Source organism: Thermobia domestica, chromosome 5 (assembly GCF_964235325.1).
Source record: "Thermobia domestica chromosome 5, izTheDome1.hap1.1, whole genome shotgun sequence".
Lineage (NCBI taxonomy): Eukaryota > Metazoa > Arthropoda > Insecta > Zygentoma > Lepismatidae > Thermobia > Thermobia domestica.
In genome coordinates, this window is record NC_137458.1 from 179343700 (window position 1) to 179364477 (window position 20778).

Sequence of the window (20778 nt, forward strand, 5' to 3'; positions counted from 1 at the left end):
ATAATCTCATATGTTCATACATAAAAGAGGGAAGGTAGAGGTGAAGGAATTGGGATTACTTTCAATGTAGATTGTGCTATTGTTCTCAGACATGTCCGTGTGCTTCTGATCCGTTAAATGACACTTTCACCATTGTGACTGCCTGGCAATAGCATGTGTCCTATTTCCTATTACTACCTCAACATAACCAAGAAACTTTCCATGTTGGTCACTGTAATAAGCAGATGTCTTTCCAGAAACATCCATCGAATTCCTCGCAGTTCCCCAATTGCCTAGCATATTTACATTCCCTCAACTACTTTCATATTTCTTTAATTATTCACCTTCTTTATCCTAAGAGATAACACTGTGGAACGTTAACTTGTTTAAAACAAATCTCGGAGAATAAGGTACCAAAAATTCTCAAGATATCTATCTTCTTAACACGACTTTCCCCTCTATGTTGCATAACAATATTGTTGCCTTTGTGTGTCATTAGCTCCAATACGTTGTAAATAATCTGTTGTTCGTTACGTGGGAGCGGAAAAAGGGGTACATGCTAACTCAGTGATACTGAGCACCTATATGGCAAGAGGTCTCATTAGATGTACGACCAAGCGAATTTGTGATGAAGAACATTGTATTTATTGTTATTATTTTCTTTTTCTTTTTCTTATTTTATTTATTTGTTTATTGCTGGAGATTCTCCCATTGTCTGGCAAATCCTCCTTGGGTCAATTCTTCCAAAATCAGTACGTATTACTAATGTCTGTCTCGTTTAGCACAAGATTGTGGGACATGAACATGCAGCTGTATGATTTCATTTAATTTCCCTTTTATCTACTATATTCCGTAACTACTGTCGTTATGCAACCATGCACAACACACCAAACGACCTTCGCCATCTTGATCTTGTTCAAAATATTGATGGTCTGTCAACGACTTTTTGTTACTTTCTGCGACTTTGTTCCATCTGTCACGAATCGGACCCATCTGTCCTAACGGATAATCCGGGATCCCCCACTTCTTCTGGGGGACTCCATTGGGCCGCCGCTGAACAATTCAGAATCATGCATTTTTGCATAGAGCACATACAAGTCTAAGACTGTAGCATGACACCTCAGCTCAATGGCTGATAGTTTTGGAGATATTTGTCCCCAAAGTTCATTTTCGCACGGCTTTGAACAGTTCTAGTGCTGCAAATATGCACTTTTCACCACGTGCCGATATGTTTTTTTTTATTTTGATGTAAGGAATCACCTGTTTCACTTTGTCGGTCTAGTTCATTATGTGAGTGTGTAACCAACTAAGTTCTGTCGCTTTTTATGGAGGGCTGTGTTCCATTGGCCCTCACACCGTGAGTTGAATGCGAATGGAGATAAGCCAAAGGTTAGTTGTTTGTGTGATTATATCCAACACATTATCTGGTTGTGGCAGTTCAGTTACACCGTAAACTTGCGTAAGGACAGAGTCAACATAGGACCTCCACAGAGCGTCATAAGGGCTTGTACGATGTACGAGTGCAAACTGGTGTCAAACGCCACTGCAACGGGCCGCAAGATATGCCAGAGAGTTCAGCGGTGCTTTAACAAGTTTAAGGACGATAACGAAACACTCGAAGACGAACACTGATCTTCAGGCATCAATGGAGGTGCGCATGGCCAGACATATGAGGAACAGCGACTACAATTCTGAGTGAGTGGAGACACTTTTTCGTAGCACCTCCATCAATTGCGAAGCACTACAAGTTGGGTCGATGGGTCCCACGTTATTTGACTCTAGGCCCAAAGGCAACGCGAGCAGACACTTATGTTTCTTTGTTGTCTCTTCTGAGGAAGGAGCCATATCTGGACAGGGTATTGACATGTGATGAGAAGTGGATCCTGTACGAAGCCCCACCGACAACAGCATCATTAGTTAGCATCCCAAGAAAACGTTCCAAAACAGCCGAAACCAACATTGCACCAGAAGAAGGTCCTCCTGTGTGTTTGGTGTACTGTTCGCGGCATCGTGCATCGGGAACTCCTACCAGCTGGTCACAGCATCAACCCAACTGTGTAGCGTGAGCAGTTGAGCCATGTTCAAGAAAAACTCAAAATTCTTGACCCAGCACTCGTGAATCGCAAAGGAGTCCTTCTGTCAAAGGACAGCGCTTATCCCCACGTGGGTAGGATGACCCGAGACACCATTCTACTACTTGGACGGGAAATACTATTTCATCTGCCATACTCCCTGGATATTGTATCATCCGATTATTACCTGTTCTATCCTTGGACGACAGTTGAAATCCCTAGTAGAGGTGGGAAATTCACTTGATACCTTCTTCGCTTCACGGCCCACCAAGTTCTACCGTGATGCAATTCATGGCAGAAGGTTGTCGATGCTGATGGATATTATTTTTGTTCTTCCAGGTACGTCTTAGGTATCATATCGATGTTCGAAGGTAGTGGGCAAAAAAGCGACAGAAGTTTCCTGATTACCTTTATAAATCTTTATATATATACATATATATTTCAACACACATGCGCAACACCCCTGTTTGTCTACCCTACAAAAGGCGTATGCGAGCGGGGCCATAGGAAAACCGAGAATTCATTCATATCTACTTTAGTATTGAAGCTACTTTCCTGATACGTTTCCGAAAGTTGCGTCGGGAATAGAGCTACGTTCCCAGAGGCATCAGAATGCAATATCTCGTCCATGACTGGATGCGTACAAATGAGAACCCAAACCAACTGGGTATTTGCAAAACGAGTAACTGTAACAAACGAAGACACTAACAAACAAACAAAGATATTGTGTGTAAAATGTGTAAAATGCGAGTTCAGTGAGTAAACGTGAGCAGTGCGATTAGAGCAATTGCTTTAAACACTAGTTAACTTTGTAGCAAATGAAACACATGGATTAATGCTGTTGACTTTCTTGGGTCCTCCAGTTTCTTTCCACATTTCCTTTCCACTAATTATTTCATAATCATTCAGTCTCATTAATCACCCGTCTGTTATAAGCTATAAAGTATAATCAAGGGATGTAAAACTAGAAATTTCATTTGATTTCAAATGGAATAGCGCATTGATTCAATCCCCGGAGGTTAGTTTGTGGTGGTCAACATCGTTTCCATGGGTTTTATCGGAGTACTCCCATTTCCTTCCACATTCTCATTCCACTAATTCTTCCATCGTCATTCACTTACCTTAATCACCGCCTCCCTTAACCTAACGGCATAACGTGGGACGTTAAACTGTAAGATTTCATTTCATTTTGAAATGGAATGGCGAGACTAAAGTAGGGTTATGTCTGTTTGTTCGATGAAGGTTAGTGTTTCTTTTCAGCACCCAGGCTGTAATAGACGAAGACTTATAGGTGAAGGTGGAATCAGAACCACTATAATAGTTCATATTTTATTAATGCTACCATGAGACTATGTGACCAAAGAAGGTCATGCTAGCTACAAGACCAGCGGGACAACAATATTATATGCCTACAAGAAACACGAAACAAGATACATTATTCATACCAGGTGGGAGACCCGGATTCAATTCCCGGCGGGAGCTCATGTGGTTTGGATTCCATGTTAATGAGTAAGTCAAGTCTCATATAGCCTCGCTGCTGAAAGGGTAGTTAAATTCAAAATCAACTTAACTGAATTATTCGTACCATCGAATTTAACATTTTTGCTATAACGTGGAAAATGAAGTACTAAACGACAAGAATACTGCAAAACAAGATTGGCAGTAAGTTTAAAATTGACAAGGAAGGGATTTTAAAAGGTTAAGACATTATCATGTTACTTGCGTTAACACTTAGCAACAACACACAAATATACTATTGTACTATTGAACTAATATACTATTAGTTCATATACTATGACTAATATAATATTGAACGTCGTAATCTTGTATCACTTAAAATTTCTGTTTCTCTGAAATATTATAATATATTTGACTAATCTAATCAATTTATCTATTTTACTGTTTTAGCCGTAGTAACTATGAAACAAACCATAGCTTATGCTAATATGCAATGTTGTCAATTTTAATGCGATTGGTTAGCAATAATCTGTGCCTTCACTTTTTTGATAACTTTTTCATCCGTTTGTCTTGACATATTTACAGTACTCTTAGAGATTTTTTTCTACTTCGATCTCTCCCTGAAATCCATACATTTGCTCCCAAAGGATTCAACTGTTAATTTAATGAGAGAATAGCGAGGCTATTTGAATCTAAAATTAATGACTAACAAAACTTGATCCGTGCCTTCTACGTGTGCACCATTGTTCTCTCGGTTTTCTGTCTTACCGCCATGCTTCAAAGAATCACTGACCTTACCAAGTATTACGAAACTCAAATGCTACACAATGCTTCATATAAGCATTATATAACTACCTATGAAATTTCGTAGTTGACTTTTCCAACTTCAGGGAACAAAACCTAACTGTAACATTCTATTCAATAATAATAATAATAATAATAATAATAATAATAATAATAATAATGTGTAACTCTGTTACTGCTCGACCACTGACAATTGCGCTAGGCTCTTGATAGACATATACTTTCATTTGAGTTGATTTAGAGTTCAGCAGCGAGGATATATGAGACGGGACCTACTGATTCACATGGAATCCGAACCACATGAGCTCCCGCCGGGAATCGGACCCGGGTCTCCAACTCCAAAGGCGCGCGCAATAACCGCTTAGCCACGAAGAAACTCATAGACATATTTGCTTTCGGTGCAGTTTTCATTTCTCTTTTGCAAAAACTTCAATTGGGTATATTATTGTCGCACTGTACTTGTATATACATAAATATACTACCTCAGTCTCTTGAATCATTACAGGATAAAGTTAATGTCAACTTAGCAGTACCTAGACAAAGTCCTATTTTTCAATATAATCCTTCCGCTCCGCCATTACATACTTCAATATCACCACCAAAATTAGAGAAAGAAGATCACAGGTCTAACTTCAACGTCGTAGAATCTCCAAACCAGCAGGAATCTCCTGTTTAAAACGATTTTTCTTTCCTAGCCAACAAAATGGCAGAGCCCTATTTAATAGTTGCATAAACCAGTTCGCATAACCAAAATAGAAAGAGGAATTAAGGGAATAAGCGATGAAACAAAAATAACTATTAAAATGGGGTTAAGTATAGAGAAAAACAGGGGACACCACAAAACCTAAAACAAAATCCACAACAGAAGATCAAATACTGGATTTGGCAATATTCAGAAAGCGTAGGTACTGCACTTCTACCTATTTTAAACGTCCTAAAAGCGAGTAGGCCGACCCGTGACGAGGAGTCAAAGATCAAGCAATTCTAATGACAGAACGAAGCCTATGAATAATCACTAAATTACGCAGACGAACAGTGCTAGTGGACACCGGATCCAGTATTTCCATCTGTTCTTTCAAATATTTACTTCCTGATGTTCAATTAATATAACATATATCAGCGGTTAAAGGGATATGAATTAAAATTATTAACTTGAAATATGTAGCAATGGTATCATTCGGAGTTGGGAATCGATTTAACAAAGAATCTTATATCTCTATTTAAAAATCATAAGAAGCCAACATTCCCAGAGAAGAACCAGGTAAGCATTTTATCATAACACACGACTCATATACTTAGGCAAAGACAAAAAGCTTGGTTTTTTATCGACAAACGCATTAAGTTAGTTCCACTTTTCCACGCGTTTTTTTCGGTGATAGCAAAAAGACAGATTGATGATTCTGGATCTTTCTTCGTATCGTTTCCTCATGGCTTCTTTGAGAAATACGAACTATTCAGCAAAGGTTAGACGTAAACAACATGACTGGTAATTTTGAATCCAAATAGTTACCCTGTAACTATAAGGAAAAGTACGGCAATAGTGGATCTTGTGGCATGTCAGGGTTAATATTTTGCAACAATGGAAGCGAGTTCTATAGAAGAAAAAATGTACAGAATAAGAGGAGGTTGACAATTCTTTGAAGTATAGATAGAAAATTAAATTTGTGTTTTTGATATCCTAATTTAGACCAGTCGCAGAAACAGGCCATTCACGAGTTATTATACAAATATAACAATATTTTTATACACTCCGGACGGCATTGCACATTATAGGGGCTACAATCACAAAATAAGAATCCCTAAATCGGCAGTGTTCCAGAACAAATCTCCATGTTCCAATGCATGTTCGAGATCAGGCAGACAAATTCAAGAACTCATTAATACTAGAATTATACGACCCACAGATGATAATAACTTCATCTCCCCACATAATATTTTCAAGAAACTAAATACGAACGCCTTTAGAATTGTTTTGAATTTACAGCAGTGTAAAACATACATATCTATGGGCGCCATGCCAGTAAACTGAATATGTGTTAAACACTTTGAAAGGCAAAAATACATAACGACCTTAGATCTCTTGTCGAGCTACCACCAAATCTTGCTCCATCCGGAAAGCCTCTGATACATGACCTTCGAGGTCAATCACACAAGAAAATCTTTCAAAATTCTCATATGCGTGATGGGTCATAAAACTAGCACGCAAGTTCTCTTAATTGCAACTAGGATGATTTTACGTTGATTAATGAATAAGATCTTGTTGTCGATGACATCGTGCTAAAAGGCTACAGTTTTGAACAATAGCTATCGGAATTTTATTTTAAAAATTAAAAAAAATATTTGTGCTTCACTTAAGACAAATTTATTTTACTCAGAGCTGAATGCTCTCGGATATTTAGTATCAGGCAATTCTATTAAAATCTCTCCAAGAAACCAAAAACACAGAATTCAAGATTCCACCAAAAGAGAATTTTGCAAAGTTTTACGGGCTTATGCTCCTACTTACTGGCACATAACAAGGATTTTGCCATGAAAATAGAATCTTTTTAACAAATGTTTCCATAGCAATATTTGTATTTTTCAAATGATCTTATGGATTCTATTCCTGGTGTGGGGGCTGTGTGGTCCGTGCCTCAGGTGTGAGCAACTACTATAAAGCATGCTTCATTAACGATCACGTGTTTTCTGTTGAAAACATAATCACCAACAGACGGTGGAAAGAGGGTACAAGAAAGACGCGAACTTGGTTCCGAAGGAAATCGAAGATGGTCAACCCTTTCCTCACGAACTTCCTCTTCAGAGGACAGCCATAAGAGAAGACCTCAAATGGACAGAAGAATAATTTCCAGTGCTTGTCGCTAATCTTCTTAAACTATTCCTGAGATCGTTTTGTGTTACGGAGATTTCCTCAAATCCAACTTCTGAAGCCGTAATAGGCAAAGGAGTATTTCTGTAACTACCTACTCCAGAGGCTGCAATAAACAAAGAAATACAACTATACTATCTCCTGAAACTACGATGAGTAAGAAAGATATCCTTTAAATCACCACCCTAGGCCATTGTGGGATAGAAGATTTTACCTTTTAATCTTAAGCTACTTATCACCATCTGTTTCGGTAGAGGCAAAAACATTACGGCTAAGCCGCATGGTGTTGCCACTTTCGTTGCAACCATAGCACTGATCTGAGAATAAGCTAGCAATTATTTATTTCAAACTAATTTACGGCTTTAAACTTGTCTCAGAGGCATATTGAAACGTATGTCGCATGGATATTGCTCTCAATAGATTTGCGTGCACCGGAATATATTCACTTAACCCTCAGATATTTACAGACACAACTATCTGTCCACAAACTTGATTCGTGTCGCAAGGTGATACACTAGACCTACCTGTAAACACCCACAATGTTTAAATTCGGTAGGGGTTGAGGAAAAGGGGGGGTACTTCTTGTTTATCTGCAGCGAATCTATGTTCTCCACATATGCCCGCGAAATCAGAATCTTATCGTTCATCAACTAGTAAAGTGCTCTCAATTAGTGAACAGTTATAATCATTGCCGGAAAATCGCAAGAGGCATTTAGCGTCACGCAGCAGAACTTTGTAGAATTAGATACCATATAAGAGGCAAATTGAAAGAAAAAGTGACTTCAGCAAACGAAGTAGCAAAGTAACGTAACAAGAAGCTAACGAACCACCACACGGACAACGAGAAAATATTAACAGGAAAGCACCACTAAATGCATAATTTGTGGTGAAACGTTCAATGAAGGCTGGGTGTAGTGTGAATCCTGCGATGGCTGGGTTCATGAAACGGCACCTCAATTGAATCAACAGATATCATTACACACCTTACCATTGTTAGCTTCGTGGGTAGGTTTTCTTATTGTTCCTTTTATGTAGAATATGATGTTTTTCAATCATCTTACGTGTTCGTTAGTGCTCGCCAATATTCCAAATATGTTAAATTTAGCGATCTGTATTGTCATTTGTTTATCCCTTGTCCGCATGGTTCAGTGAATATACGCTAATGCATATGCAGGGCCTCGGAGGCCCTGTATGGTATTTAAAGGGTTCTATTTGGAATTTGATGCAAATTACTACTTGCAGGCCTATGATAGCTTAATTTATCACACAATAGACCAACAATGGGCATTTTCATAAGTATACGAGTTTTAAAACAACGTTTACAATTATTTTATATTTATTACAATTAGTAGAAAATACAAAAAAAAAAAAAACACTGTAACAAAACATTTTCTTCAAATATACTTTTGTCAGTTTACTCATACACTTCATAATTTTCTAGTTTATTTTAAAATTCTAAACACACCTGTGTGAAATGGCACTATAATCGTCAAAAGAGCAATATTTCTATAATTTCTGACATTCTTGTATGCAAATGACATCATTGTTTAGCAGTTTTGAGGAAAAATGTATCTACAAAAGGTATCATTTTATGTGTTCTTTGCAAATGCTTTTGCCACACTAGCAGCATACCAACGCTCTTTTTCTATGAATACTGTATGGAGAAAATTCATATTATCTTATTTTTTCTCCTGCTTATTCCTTTTCAGTTCCGTATATCTTCAAAACAGTAATTGTTGCTAGTGGCAAGTTGGGTATTTGTGATCTTAGAATCACCTGGTTTCTCATTAAATTTTCTGCCAGTTCCTGCAAGAATAATGGACGATTGTCTTTCTTGTTTTCATAGAAATTTGGATTCTGCATCCTGAAAACAATGTGACTATTTATCTGCCACATCCATCATATTTGACCAGAGAGCAAAGGGCCACCTTCTAGCTTGTCTTTTGCATGTATAGTCTCTAACGTCTTAACCCATAACATCATCTCCACATTTAGTTTTGTTGTAATAGTTTATAATCACTGGCTTTCTTTTGGTGCTATTTTCATCAACTGCCTTATCATGATGCATGTTGGTTATCAAAATCACTGTCTTCTTTTTCTTTGGCACGTAGCTGACCATAGTGACATTTTGCTTGAATGCAAACATTGATGAACCTACTCCTCAAAGAGATGAGGCTCTCATTTCAACTGGAATGTCGCGTTTGTTTCGCCTTAGCGTTCCCATAACCGTATGTCATTGTTGTAGCATATACTCTGCCAGATCAACACTATCAAAGACATTGTCCATAGTAATATTTCGTGAAGTTCCAGAAACGGTTTTGCAGAGGCGTTCTATCACATTATTCCCAGATTTCTCTTCAACTGGTTTCTTTTGGTTTTCTTTCTGTATATCAGAAAGAAAACCATCAACGGCATATGATGATTGAGTGCCGCATAGCCAAAATATTTTTATTAAGTACCTTCAAGATTTTCGAGGCGTGTCAATATACGTGTCAATGAACCCACACCTACCTCGAAGTGGCACTAGCTGTTGATCTACAGTAAGTTCTTCACACGGAACAATCACTTTGTACAGTTTCACAGAAATATTTCCTACACAAAACGAATAGGTGCCAGTATATCATTTTCAAGATAGATTTGCCTTGTACGTTTATTGTCAATGGTAAGGCTTTCTTTATGTCTTAAAACCTGTTGACAGACATAATGCCTTTGAACATTGGTTTGAGTTCATAGAGATGAACAGTTCAGTGATTGGCACATCTCAACTTTTTTTCTACTCGTACTAGTAGCAAAATGCCAAGAAAAGCATTTATTTAGTCCAGACTATCATTTTTCCACTCTTTTCGTTTCAATGTTGCAACCCTTTTTCCCTCAAGTTTTCTATAGTATAAAATTCCATTCAAGATTTCCTTTGAAATGAAACAGTCAAACGCATCATTTGGACGTATTCTTTTCCCTCCCTTTGAAACACATGGGAAAAACTTCATTATATTATGTGCTGGAGTCCGTGATGGAGGTGTTTTCTTTTTCCAAATTGTGTCGTTTGGACTAAAATGTGTATCGGAATCCATAATAGCTTCATTCCCACTGGTGCTTTCAGAGCGTGTTGACGTATCGAAATGTTCATCACTTACACTTGCACTTACACTTACACTTCCTTGATGAACTGTATTATTGGATTCTTCATCCTCAGATTCCTCACTATTACTGTTCGACAGTACATTATCATCAAGACACTCATTTACAAAACGGACAAAATCATCCTCACACATCTCTTCGTAGTTCATCTTCCACGAGCCGTATCTGTCATTTTGTACTGAAACTAACACAAATTGCACACCAATGTAACTGGGCATTGCAAATTGCACCTAGTCACAATATAAAAGAAACAGTGGAATATATATATATATATATATATATATATATATATATATATATATATATATATATATATATATATATATATATATATATTAGAACTTTATTGTATCAAGTCTGTTGTTGTAATTGTTCAAACAAAGGAAACAAGTTAGCAAAAAGCTCTAATGAATCGCTGATAGATTATATAAACAATCTTATGTACAAACGATTGGTAAAAGCTTGCATAGGTATTGCAGCGCTATCTACTGGGCATCAAATAAGCAATTATAAATAGAACTAATTGCAAATAAGTACAATAATAATAAAAATAAGGAATAAAACTAAATAACATATTCGTTTAGGACCAATTTTATTTACAAAATTATGTCAAATAATTCGCATACCATTATTATTTCATTAGGGCCTCCCAGGCCCTGCATATGCATTTAAGGGGTTACTAAATTAAATCAAATATTACTGTTTTCCAGATAATGCAAAAAATATTTTAAAGCTACTCATGAATGCATAAAAGAATGTTAAAAGAATACACAATGAGCAAGGCTTATTGATTGAATAGATTTGCAATAACTTTGAAAATAAAACCCCACAGGGCCTGAGAGGCCCTGCATATGCATACAAGGGTTATTTCATTATTTTGGCATTTATGTCGATATCTTCAGTTAGTTAATAAAGTTCACATTCCATATTTCAGGGTTATTTCGTGGCAATTTTACATCTGTTTACCAAGAGGCAGTTCAATGTGTTAAAATGTCTGGGGCTACCTCCTTTCCCATAAAAATGTAAACTAATATTCACATGTTTATCTTGCCAGGTTTACTTTCGGAAAGTGCTTAGCACTCTTGAGTTAGGTACTAATTTGTGCAAAACAAAAAGTTGGATACCAGTCAACTGCCCTCTTGAAATTGGGGGAGGCAGTGCTCCCTTACATCACTTGTCCGTCTTGTTACGCCACTACGAATTTTATGATTCCTGATGCAGGGACGACCATGTTTTCAAAGATGTTGTATCCATTTAACACAGGCTGCTAGAACAAATAATTAGGCCCAAATGAAGATCAATAATAAAGTGAGAGCAGCTAGATTCATTTTTTCTACTCTTGAATAAAATTCACAAAACATGGTTACTTCCCTTTCCAGCAATGCTACATGATTTGCTATATCTATGCGATGTGCATTGTTAAATCAGTGTACAAAAGCATTTTTTTTCGCTACAACTGAATGCCGCAACAGATCAACGAAAGGTACAAAAATCTACCAAGACAAACTACATAAAATCAATAGATTTCGTTCTGAAACAATCAGAGGAAAATCCGGATGTTATCAACATGGTTGATTAGTATGTGGGAAACATTTTGAATATCAATGTTCAGCTAGGAGCGCACAATGTAGAAATTGCAACGAATATAATCGTTTTGCACAATATTGTCCAAAAGGTATACAAATAGGTACATAAGAAGAATCAATGAGTTACCTGATGAAGATATTCAGAAGGAAGACAAGACCTTCATCCTTACTGAATGTCAAAAGCATTAGATGACATAGAAGCAAATATGAATGTAGAAGATGAACGAAACTTTAGTTCAATGGAGATTTTATGTTAAGCTCCATTCAGATAGCCAATACAGAGAAGAAAATATGTTCACTGGTAACTAATCGAAGTTAGTTGGTAAATCGAAATTCAGAGGTAAAACATGAGAATCTTGAACCAGAAAATCGATAACAGACGAATCAGGTCTGTAGACGACACACCGACAAGCAGGTAGTAGAAACGGAATACCTTAATATGAGTCAGGGAATACACACTGGGTCAACAATAATAGAAGTCCAAAACAACTATGATAAACAGGTGAGAATAGAAAATAAAGTAATGAAAGAAATAAACAGAAGAAAACAATACAGAAATAGATATATAGTGAAGTAATAGTAGTAGATAGTGGAATAATAGTAGTAGATAGGAAGTAGATAGTGGAATAATAAGGACGTATAAAGATCAAAGAGAAAGTGAAGATATAAAGATATATATTAGTCAAGAAAAAAGAAGAGGTTGAGTTGAAAGGAAAGTTAGAAAAAGATGATGGAAGGAAGTCTGAAGAATTAAAACAAACCGCTGATTCACAGGAGAAGAAGAGTCAGAAGGAAAAAGAATACGTACAATTTTACTTTTGCCGCACCATTAGAGACAATTGTTAAAACATATAATTCTTTCACTAATTTCCTTCTTATTGCCCCCTAAAAGGATTCCCATGGCGACAGGAAATTGTCTCATTTGGCATAGATAAAATACAAGGATGAATAATTAAATATTACAGTGCAAAAACAACACAAACCAACCTGTGCTATGTGACCATTAAAAACACGAATGCTATCCACTTGGGCCATGGCAGAATAAAGCTGGTGGGCACGTACGCTGGAGCGGGAGTGCGCCCAAAAGAGCAAGCCCGTCAGCAATCGGGGCTATGGGCACTATGCGCACTATGGGCACTATGCGCACTTTCCACTATGCGCAAGCGAGGATAGTGGAAAGAAATGGGTTTTGTCAATGGTACGAATTTCACTAGCACTTGGCATGGTTTCGTACTAGTAACGTTGCACTTGTACACATAAAATACAGGTTTTGTACATTGTGCAAAAATATGCTGCTAGTGGAAAATAACATCAAATAGTACCATCTCTCAAATACACTCACTTATTATATCCGGCGTAAATCACTTGTAACCATTTTAGACTAGTAACACTACACTTGTAAACCTATAATACAGCGTATGACTTTGTATACAGCGTATTTCACTCTGTCGCCTGCAGATATTTGTTCCTTATAAACATGCCTTTTCATGCAAAGAATTCAATTTTACCTGTAAATAGTTCAAAATGTCGTGCGTCAAAGCTACACCTGACATAATAATGAGATACAGGGGAAGAGGAGGTCAAGAGGGAAAGAAGCTGCAAAAATGAGAGAAAAGGGAGACGTTTTTATATGATGGTTATTAGTAGCGAAAAATACATTAATAAGTGTCATCTGACGAAGTAGAAGGAAAGAAAACAGAAAAAAGTTCTGATATAATACAGTTGAATATTTGTTGTTTATAGTTGAAAGATAAACTGTTGAATATTTGTTGATTTCGACTCCTATTGCCTATTATTTGGTGTGCTTGAGGGAACCCAAAAGATTTTTTCGAATATCGTAGCTTGATATGTTAATAGTATTGAGTGAAGTCGGCAGAATTATCGCGAGGCTGTTTAGCTATATGGTCAACGATTTCCCAATCGTGCTGGGCAGTCGAGGAAAGCATTTCGTCTCTTGCACTTGGGTGCAGAGGACTGGGCACGTCCTTCCTCAACACAAAAGACTTCAGGAGATCAGGCGCCGTGTACAGCATAAATGGTCTCCCGGCATCCCTTTAATACAAATAAGACAGATGCCAACAGAAATAAGACAATTTTTTTTCAATAATACTTCCAAAGAAATCGAAAAAGAAAACTTGACATTTGAAATTTTGGAGATTACAGACCGTGTAGGTATTACGCTACGCCACTGAATATGAAAGCATCATCATTTTATTCTTCACACACAATTTAGTCATTCAATTTCGTGTTTAAAGTGCCTACGGGCACAAAGAGCAGAGGAAAATGCCTCGAACGTATGCTCAGATAGTAACAATTCCACAAAAAATAACAGACTGTCAAACTATAGAATTTAACGAAAAGCGTTTCCTGTAAAAGTTGTTTCTTTTTCAATAGTATTTTCAAAGAAATCGAAATTGATACAACTTTACATTTGAAATTTTCTATTTGATCCCCCGTAGAGGTATTCCCCCAACGCCACTGGATATAGAAGGAAAACCATTTGATTCTTCACATACGATTTGGTCATTCAGTTTTCTTGAAGTGTCTACGTGCACTACGAAGGTAGAAAAATTTCTGTGCCGGGAGGACTGGTAGTAGCAATTAAACAACAAATAACAGACGTAGATCCCAAACCGCAGAATTTAACAAAAAGTGTTTCCCGTTAAAGTTGTTTTTATTTCAATAATACTTCCAAAGAAATCGAAATTTATAGCAATCTCCATTTAAAATTTTGGACTTGACCCCCGTGGATGTATTGCGGCTACGCCTCTGGATATGGAAGTATCACCATTTTATTCTTCACATACGATTTTTCATTCATTTTTTTGTTTGATGTTTCTACGTGGAATACGGACAGAAAAATGCATGTACCAGGTGGTCTGATAGTAGCATTTCAACAAATAATAGACGTAGATTCCAAACCGTAGAATTTAACGAAAAGGGTTTCCCGTAAAAGTTATTTCTTTTTCAATATTTCTACTAAAGAAATCGAAATTGATACCAGTTTCCATTAAAAATTTTGGAGTTGACACCCGTGGAGGTATTCCCGCTACATCACTGCATATGGAAGTATCACGATTTGATTTTTCATGTACCATTTGATCAGACATGTTTTGTTTCCAGTGTCCACATGCACTACGAGCTGAGAAAAATGCCTAAGACTGGTGGTATATATGCCTATATATATATATATATATATATATCCCCCTTCCATATATATATATATATGGAAGCAACACGGATATAGAACTTTATCCATGTTGAAGATTTGAACGAGGTCGGTTCGGTGGTTCCAAAGTTATGAAGTTTTACTAGCATACATTTACCCGCTTCGCTGGGTGAAATGAAAATTTAAATGCACAATTCCGTACATCATGTGTTTAGTACCCGTGAAATATACTGTTTTTGTTTTGAATGGCATCGAATTAAAAGACATCGGAATGATCATTGATCATCTCGGCGACCCGGAAAACCATGAATTCGACACTAATATTAATCATTTTTGATCATTTTATTATCTCCCCCTCTTCCAAGTTACAGGGCTGAATTTGGTTTTAAACGGGATCAGATATGTCATTCTTCATATCAGCGACCATAAAAAATACGGGTCAACATTAATATCGGAAAATTTTGACCATATATATATATATCCCCTCCTCCTCTTCCGTGTTGCGCGGCACGACATCAGATGTGACATTGGTCATCTCAGAGACCCCGGAAACAATGCATTCGACACTAATATGTGTTATTTTGTATCCGTTTTACGTATTTCCCTTTCCCTCTCTTCTGGATTGGCTGAATTTGGATTGCAACAGCACCATTATAGAAGCAGCAACACGGATATAGAAGCAACGCCATTTGATTCTTCACATACGATTTGGCCATTCAGTTTCGGTGAAGTGTCTACGTGCACTACGAAAAGAGAAAAATGTCTGTGCCGGGTGGGCTCATAGTAGTAATTCAAGAACAAATAACAGACGTAGATTTCAAACCGCAGAACTTAACGAAAAGTGTTTGCCGTTAAAGTTGTTTCTATTTCAATAATAGTTCCAAAGAAATCGAAATTGGTACCAATTTCCACTTAAAATTTTAGAGTTGGCCCCCGTGGTTGTATTCCCACTACAACACTTGATATAGAAGCATCACCATTTGATTCTTCACATACGATTTGGTCATTCAGATTTTTTTGTTTCTTTTTTTGTTTGAAGGGTCTGGGTGCACTGCGAACAGAGAAAAATGCCTGAAATGGGTGGTCTGATGGTGGCAATTCAACAACAAATAACATAAGTAGATCTCAAACCGTAGAATATGACGAAAAGTGTTTCCCGTAAAAGCTGTTTCTTTATCAGTAATACTTCTAAAGAAGACGAAATTGGAACCAGTTTCCATTAAAAATTTTAAAATTAATCCTGTTGGTGTATTCCCGCTACGCTACTGGATATGGAGGTATCATCATTATATTCTTCACATACGATTTACTCATTCATTCTTTGTTTGAAGTGTGTACGTGAACTAAGAACAAAAACTGCCTGTACCGGGGGAGTCTGATAGTAGCAATTTCACAAATAACGGATGTAAATCCCAGACCGTAGAATATAACGAAAAGTGTTTCCTGTTAAAGTTATTTCTTTTTCAATATTACTTCAAAAGAAATCAAAATTGACACCGGTTTTCATTAAAAATTTTGGAGTTGACCCCCGTTGGTGTATTCCCGATACGCCACTGGATATAGAAGTATCACCATTTGATTCTTCATTTTTCATTTGTCATGAATTTTTTGTTTCCAGTGCCTACGTGCACCACGAGCTGAGAAAAATGCCTAATACTGGTGGTTTAGTACAGATGAATATAATTTTTTTGTTTTGTTTTTAATGGCATCAAATTAAACGGCATCAGAAAGATCATTGATCATCTCGGCGACCCCGAAAACCATGAATTCGACACTAATAATAATCGTTTTCTTTCATTTTATTATCTCCCCCTAAGTTACGGGGCTGAATTTGGTTTCAAACGGGATCGGAAGTGTCGTTTTTCATCTCAGCGACCCTCAAAATTACGGATCAGTCACTAATATTGGAAAATTTTGACCATTTTTATATATCTTCCACTCCTCCTCTTCATGTTGCGCGGCACAGCATCGGATGTGTCACCGCTCATCTCAGCGACCCCGAAAACTATGGATTCGACACTAATATGGGTTACTTTTATGTGTTTTATTTATTTCCCTTTCCTCTCTCCCAAGATGCGGGACTGAATTTGGATTTAAAAAGCATAAGAAGTGTCACTGTTCATCTTGGCGATCCCAAAAATTATAGATTCAACACTAACATTGGTCATTTTCGACCATTATATCCCCCTCCCCCATGTTGCGGCGCATGCCATCCAGTAGCGTAGCGTTAAGTTTCGCAATGGGTAGACAGGATATATATATATATATAGAGAGAGAGAGAGAGAGAAAGAGAGAGAGAGAGAGAAAGAGAGAGAGAGAGAGTGTGTGTGTGTTCAGTTGTCCACGATTATGCTCTGAGACTAAGACAAATGGTGATGAGTTGGATGATAGTGGTGGAGTGACGAAACTGGGAGAGAACGGCAGAGAATCTCGAGAAAATCTACACAGACAATGTATGTCCCGTATAATACCAATTTGGTGGGATTTGGAATCTAACCAGGGACCCTACGCGTCAGAGGGTCCCGAGGCTTCTCTTTAAACATTTGTTACATTTTTTCATTTACATTATTCCATAATAACAATAGCTTTAGACTTTTCGATTTAACTATTTTCTTTATTTATTTTGGAATTATTTGCAGCTTAAAACCTCATATCAATATTGAGATATTTGACGTCTCTTGTAACCTGAAATGCATATGTTTATACTCCGCACATATCCAAATATATGAAAATTATCAATTATATAATCTATTATTTGGGGCCTTGGTGGCTCAGTAGTGCATGGGGTCTTTGGTTCGATCCCAGTTAGCACCAAGTGAATTTTGTGGTGGACAAACATCGTGTGAGGGTTTTTCTTCTGGTTCTGCCGTTTCCTCCTACTTTCTTCATTCCACCATTTCATTCATTTCTCATCATCACCGTCTCCTTTAGCCCACCCGACATAACCGTGGGACGTAAAACTCAAGGATTTCATTTCATCTTTAATCTATTATTAGAAACAGCCGACACATGCAAAATATCACATCAATATTGAGAACCTAATAAAATGAAAACCTCTGAGTGAGTAAAATTATTGGAACTCTATTTTAATAATAATTTCTGAAAGGAACATTTTTAGTGTAACAATTTTTACATTTTCATATATATATATATATATATATATATATATATATATATATATATATATATTTGAAACTCCTAACAAAATTTCGTTAGAAACTTATTTTCGCGATGTTGTACTACTATATATAATGTACAGAAAACTAATTTCGATAAACACATTCCTTAGCGATTAAATTAAACCAGTATATCGACATAAATTTATTCTGACAAATCTCGGTATATACACTAAATACATTATTAGCTATTGAAATAATAATTTACTTCTATGTATAATCTTCCTATTAGCTTTGCACGATTCCTGATTCAAAAAGTAAACTCATAATCTGGCTATTTTTAAAGTTAATACTAATTTTTATATGAGAGCTTAGACCTGCCATTTAATAACAACTGGTGCAGTAAATCTATTTCCAATCATTTGATTTGCACATAATAAATAACTAACTCAGACAGACCCAAATACAAATTTACCTAACGATTTTAAAACGAACAAAATAGCAGACTACAAAACCTCCTGCCCTTCTTTTGCCTTTCCCAGTGTTGATACACTCTAGTATTGCGATTAGACAGAAGCTAAACCTAGATCGTAAAAGATTTATATGAATTTCTGTATCGATAAAACCTTTTTAAGGTAGTTATTAATTTAGGTTTTCATTTCCTTCTATTTCTTAATAATTTTCCTTGAAATATGATTGAATATCTAAAAGGAAGAATGAAAAGTATACTGGATTTAAAATGGTATTATTTCGCTAAGGATGGCATCACTGCTACTGAGACATTTTGCCCGGTGTCTCTTGGCTAGGTTGTTTCAGCGAGTGAGAAGCCTACAGCCACATGCGCGCGCCGCTTTCTCAAATGTATTTGTTTCAGCCGCGTTGAGACATATTTCTTGTTGTCTCCTGGTTGTCTCTCTGCAGCCTGTTTGACGGAGATAGGCTTTTTTCCCCCGAGTTTGAAAAGTAAAATTATTTAGAAAGGCTCTACTACTATTCTTATTAACCAAGCTATCGCTGGCCCTAGTATTTCTATATTTTTCTTCAACATGAAATGTATATTAGTCCTTATTAGTAAGGAAATTCTAAAGCTATGTTCTTTTAATTTGAAAGGGTAGACAGTGTCTCAATGTCTCATAGCACACTACGCTACTGATGCCATCGCAAGTGTCAACGTTCATCTCAGCGACCCCAAAAAATGTGGATTCAGCACAGCACTGATATGGGTCATTTTTAACCATTTTTAAATCTCTTTCTCCCCCTTCCCCAAGTTGAAGGTTTAAATTTGAATTTTAACAGGATCTAAAATATCAGTGCTCATCTAAGCGACCCAGAAGACTATAAATCCGACACTGATACTGGCGATTTTCGATCATTTTTATGTATGTATATATATCTTACTCCCCTCCTTCAAGTGGTGGGATTGATTGTGGATTTAAACCGGATCGAAAATGTCACTGTTCATCTGAATGATCCCGAAAACTATGGATTAGACACTAATATTGGTCATTTTCGACCATTATTATATATAACTCCCCCTCTCCCTCAACCGTGCTGTTGCACACAGCATCAGAATTGTCACTGTTCATCTCAGCTAATTCTAAAGCTACGGTTTCGACACTAATTTTAGTAATTTCCGATCATTTTTAACGTTTATTCCCCTCCCCTACGTTGTATCCTCCCCTCCCCCTCCTTAACTGAGGGCAGAACTTGGATTGAAACAGCATCAGAAGTGTCACTGTTTCTTTCATCGACCCCGAAAACTATGGATTCAACACTAATATAAGTCATTTTGATCATTTTAAAATTTCTACCCCCTCCCCCTCCCCTACGTTGCATCGTCAAAGTGACACGATAAACAACCCTCAAGGCCCGACCCTTATACATGTTGAAAATTCGATCAAGATTAATGCGTGGCTCAAAAGTTATTAGTTCTGTTAATTTTTATTCATAAGTTCTCCTTCCCGCCCTCTTCTGTATGATCTACCGTTAAAGTGAAATTACAAAAATGTTTCCAAATCCGAACCTCATGTATCTCCAAAATTTTATTGATATCGGTCGGATAGTTCAAGACTTATTAACTTACAAAAATAGTCACTTTCAATCTTATATAAATTGATTTTTACATATCTCCCCCTCCTTCTCTGCCCCTACGTTGCTCCGTCAAGTTTAAATCATAGAAACGACCCCAGGCCTGAACCTCATCTATGTTGAAAATTTGATCAAGATCGGTCGAGTGGTTCAGGAGTTATTAATTTTTATTTATTTTTATACCCTTCCCCTTCCCCCATCCCTCAGTTTTACTATCAAAGTGAATAGGCTAAAACCAGCCCAACCTCGAACCTCATCCATGTTACAAATTTGATCGAGATCGGACAGGCGGGTCAGCAGATTTATAGTCACAAACATAGTGATTTTCGATTTTACATATATAGATTTATCTTTATATATACACACCTCTCCCTCCCCTCAGTTCTAATAAAATCATTTTAGGCATAGGGTTATTTTTGCGTTATATTTATTATATCCGAGTTCTTACCGTGAATAATTCGTCTGCTAAAGCTGATAATTTTCTTTAACATTTCAACAAATA

At 36.8% G+C, this 20778-nt stretch overlaps 1 protein-coding gene across 2 annotated transcripts in view; it reads left to right on the plus strand.

The window, feature by feature from the left end:
• Window positions 1–20778, plus strand: part of LOC145686306 (uncharacterized) — a 308465-nt gene that overhangs the window by 124768 nt on the left and 162919 nt on the right. The gene's annotated exons all lie outside the window — the stretch shown is intronic.